Source organism: Rhinopithecus bieti, unplaced genomic scaffold (genome assembly GCF_001698545.2).
Source record: "Rhinopithecus bieti isolate Rb0 unplaced genomic scaffold, ASM169854v2 scaffold_42392, whole genome shotgun sequence".
Lineage (NCBI taxonomy): Eukaryota > Metazoa > Chordata > Mammalia > Primates > Cercopithecidae > Rhinopithecus > Rhinopithecus bieti.
In genome coordinates, this window is record NW_016817147.1 from 150146 (window position 1) to 154992 (window position 4847).

At 45.1% G+C, this 4847-nt stretch overlaps 1 pseudogene; it reads left to right on the forward strand.

Moving 5' to 3' along the window:
* The first annotated feature begins 3093 nt into the window (after positions 1 to 3093).
* On the forward strand, positions 3094 to 3546 carry LOC108517786 (peptidyl-prolyl cis-trans isomerase FKBP1A pseudogene; annotated as a pseudogene).
* Positions 3547 to 4847: the final 1301 nt, after the last annotated feature.

Sequence of the window (4847 nt, forward strand, 5' to 3'; positions counted from 1 at the left end):
GGTAAGTAGACCTAGAAAAAAAGAGAAGCATCACATAACATAGGGTCAGTGCTCATTTATCTGTCACAATCACACCCGTGGGCAGGGCTCAGGCAACAGTGGAGAGTAATATTATGTAGGTGTGACTGCAGCAAGCAATGTGTCACAATTACACTGTGGGAGGTTCCAGAAGAAACAAGAAATCACATCACCTAGGTCATGGGCCAGAGAGATATGTCACAGTGGGCCCTTGTGGACAATAACCAGGCAGAGGAATGACATTGCTTGTGTGCTGGGTCTAGTGATAATTCATTATCCTTTCTGTGGCTGGCACAGGCAAAAGGAGAATAGTCACAACACCTAGCTGCTTGACCCAGAGATATGTCGCTATCTCTTCTATGGGCAAAGTCCACGTAAAACAGCAGAGTCACATCAAATAATTGATGCAGTCAGAGATATGTCATAATACCTTCTGTTGGCAGGGCCCATGCAAGAGAGTCACATCACCTAGGTGTTGGACCCAGCCATATGTCACAATACACAATGTATTCAAGGCTCAGGCAAGAGATGATAGTCACATCATTTAGGTCTTGGATCCATTGAAACATTACAATTTTTTATTGAGCAGAGGCTAAGCAGTCTAGAAGAGTCACATCACCTAGGCTTTAAGTCTAGCAACACCTTGCAATAACCCCTGAGAGGAGGGCCCAGGTAAAAGGGTAACATCATCTATGTGAAAGGCCCAGAAATATGTCACAATTCTCTGTGTGGGTAAAAAACAGAATGAAGAGGGAAGTTACATAACCTAATAGATGGGCTGATCTATATGTCACAATCACTCTAGTGGGAAGAGCTCAAACACGAGAGGAGAGCCATACCACATAGGTGCTGCATATTTTGCAATACAGAATGTATGCAGAGCCTGAAAAGGAGAGGACAGTCACATCACCTAGGTGCTGTGCCCAGCAATACATTACAATCTCTTCTTGCGCACAGCCCAAGCAGTACAGGAGAGTTATATTACCTTGCTATTGGACCAAAAAATATGGCACAATACACCCTGAAAAAAGGGTCCAGACAGCAGTGTCTGGAGAGGGTTTCAGAAATATGTCAAAATGCCTCCTGTGGGTAAGGCTCAGGAAGAAAAGAAGAGAAAAATAACCTAGGGACTGGGGCCAGCCATATGTTACAACAATCTCAGTGAGCAGCGTCCATGCATGAGAGGAGGGTCACATAACATAGATGCTGTCCCAAGTGATATGTCACAACTCACCCTGTGGACAGGTCTCTGCAATAAAAGAGAGTCACATAATCTGGTTGACAGTCACAGAGATACATCACAGTGTATTTATCTCTTGTCCTTATGGACATGAACCAGACAGAATAGTCACATCTCCTCTGGGCTGTGTCCAGGGATAATTTACTCTCCCTTCTGTGATCTGAGCCCAGGAAGCAAAGGAGATTCACATTACCTAGGTGTTGGGGCCAGAGGTATGTCACAATGTCACCTGTTGGCAAGTACCAAGTAAGAGAGGAGAGTAACATCAAATAGATGAGGGGTCCGGAAATATGTCACAATTCCCCTTGTAGGCAGAATGTAGGCAGGAGACTCACATAACCTGGGTTTTAGACCTAGAAATATGTCACAAGACACAATGTGGGCAATGCCAAGGCAGAAGAATAAAAAACATATACTCTAGGTAGTAGGTGCAGAAATATGTCACAATTTCATGTGACATTCCTGGACCTAACACCTAGGGTATATGTCTTTATTGTGACATCCTTACTCAGGTGCTTGACAGACGTCTATGTCACAATCAGAGCTGCAATCAGAGCTGACCCATTTTCCTAAGCCTAGCTAAGAGAGACAGTATCTTTCATATTGGCTGGATGAAGTTATGAGAGTCATTGTGACTGTAAACTGAATTAAGATATATGTGACAATCCCACAATCGGGTAAGGAGGGAGTGAGCAGGAGAATCACATCACCTGGGTGCTGTGCCAGAGATATTTACTACCTTCTCTGAGGGCAGTGACCAGGAAGGAGAGTCACATCACCGTTGTTGCTGGGCTGGAAGCATGTCATAATTTGTTCTAAGAGTAAGAACCAGGCAAGAGAGTCACAGTACCTGTGTTTTCAACCAGCGATATGTTATAATCCCCTCCTGAAAGCAGGACTAAGGCAGCAGAGTCCCTTCACCTGGTTGCTGGGCCTAATGATATGTCACAATGTCTTCTGTGGCTAGGTCCAGTCAGCAAATGCACATTACCTAGTGCTGGCTCCAGTGATGTGTCACAATACTTTTTATTGGGATGGTCCAGGCAGAAGAGGAAATCTGAAACACCTAGGGGAAGAACAAAAAGTCACATCTCAATAACCTTGTGGGCAGGACCCACACAGGAGAGTCACATCACCTAGCTGCTGGGTTCAGTGATATGTCACAATCCCTTCTGTGGGCTGGGCCCAAACAAGAAGAGTCAAATCCCTTGGGTGCTGGGAAGAGGCACATTTCACATCTACAAGGAAGTCCAAGAATGAGATTAAAAATTCCACACATATCCAAGTTCTAGGTATGAGAATCAATGCCTCCTGTATGTTGCTTCTACATAGATGAGTGACAATCTCTACAATCGACTGAATCCACTCATGAGAGCCTCAATGTTTTCTGTGTACTGTGTTCCCTTATTAGAATCACAGTCTCACAGGTGTGCTAGATTTTTGTCTGAGAGACACCAATCAATATGTGGACCAGATCCACTTATGAGAGTCAATTTTTCAACTTTTGACTGTCTCCAGGTATGAGATTCAGAATTTCAACAGTGGGCTGTGAAAGGATGATCATCTTTACTGTTTGCTGTGTGTGTGCAAGAGTGTCACAATCTTACCTTTGTTCAGGGCCATGTTAAGACATGTTCTGTATCACCCAAGGGCTTTATATGGTATGCATAGGAGTCACAATTTCCTCTAAATCCTTTGTGCTGGTATGGACCCGTGATAGTGTCTGTAGCTTTAACTCCAGGTATGACAGTCAACATGTTTCTAATTGGCTGGGTCCAGATAGGAGAGTTTTCACCTGCCAGAGCTGGGTTTAGAAATGAGTCACCATCGAGGCGATGAGCCGAGGGACTAGGCAGAGCAGTGGGACCGCTGCCAGTCGTGCTGCCCGCCCACTCAGCGTCCGCCGCCGCCATCGAGTGCAGGTGGAAACCATCTCCCTAGGAGACTGGCGCACCTTCCCGAAGCGCGGCCAGACTTGCGTGGTGCACTACACCGGGATGCTTGAAGATGGAAAGAAATTTGATTCCTCCCGGGACAGAAACAAACCCTTTAAATTTATGCTAGGCAAGCAGGCGGTGATCCGAGGCTGGGAAGAAGGGGTTGCCCAAATGAGTGTGGGTAAGAAAGCCAAACTGACTATATCTCCAGATTATGCCTATGGTGCCACTGGACACCCAGGCATCATCCCACCACATGCCACTCTCGTCTTCGATGTGGAGCTTCTAAAACGGGAATGACAGGAATGGCCTCCTCCCTTAGCTCCCTGTTCTTGGATCTGCCATGGAGGGATCTGGTGCCTGCAGACCTGTGCACATGAATCCATATGGCGCTTTTCCTGATGTTCCACTCCAGTCTGTATAGACATCTGCCCTGACTGAATGTGTTCTGTCACTCAGCTTTGCTTCTGACACCTCCGTTTCCTCTTCCCCTTTCTCCTCCTATGTGTGTTTACCTAAACTATATGCCATAAACCTCAAGTTATTCATTTTATTTTGTTTTCATTTTGTGGTGAAGATTCACTTTCAGTCTTTTGGATATAGGTTTCCAGTTAAGTACCTGGTTAAGTATTAACAGCACAAGTGATAGGTTAACGTTAGAATAGGAATTGGTGTTGGGGGGGTTGGGCAGGGAATATTTTATTTAATTTTTTGGATGAATTTTTATCTTATATTTTAAACATTCTTTGGCTTGACTTTGGCCCCCTGCAAAAGGGCCATAGCAGATCTGGCCGGCTGTTTGGGACTTGAATTTTCTCCAAGTTGGAGAGGGATGTCCCTTGGTTAAAATAAAAAGCCCTACCCTAAAACTTGAGGTGGGGAAATGGGCGAAGGCCTTTGCCCCTCCCCCCCCACCCCATCCCTCCCCCCATCCTTCCCCTTAACCCTTCTTGCCTTGGGGAAGCAGGATCATGTTCACTTGCGATGGGCTGGGGGGGGACCCCACTACCAGGGTATCTTGTCCCCTGGGCCCGCAGGGGACCTCTGAAGGCCCTTCCTTGTGCCCTGGGCTTATTTTTTTTTGGTTTTTATTTTTTTTCATTCCTTGTGGGTTTTTTAATGGGAACTTTTTCAGGATTTTTGTAATCTTTCATAACTTTTCCAAGCTTCCCACCACTTTTCCTAAATTCTTAGAAAAATTGACAGTTTAATTGAAGGTGCTGTTTGTAGACTTAACACCCAGTGAAAGCCCAGCCATCATGACAAATCCTTGAATAGAACATAGAAAATGATGCTGGTCATCGCAGCTTCAGCATCTCCTGTTTTTTGATGCTTGGCCCCCTCTGCTGATCTCAGTGTTTCCTGGCTTTTCCTCCCTCAGCCCCTTCTCACTCCTTTGCTGTCCTGTATAAGTGATTTGGTGAGAGAAATCATTGCTGCTCCCTCCCCCCAGCACCATAGATGAGTCTCAAGTTTTATTATTGCAATAAAAGTGCTTAATGCCGGCTTTTCTCAAAAAAAAAAAAAAAAAAAAAAGAAAGAAAGAAAGAAATGAGTCACCATCACAACTCTGAACAGAAATTTACAAATGAATGTCACAATTTTAACTGTGGACTGCATCCATGTGTGAGATTAAGTGGGCTTTGTCCATG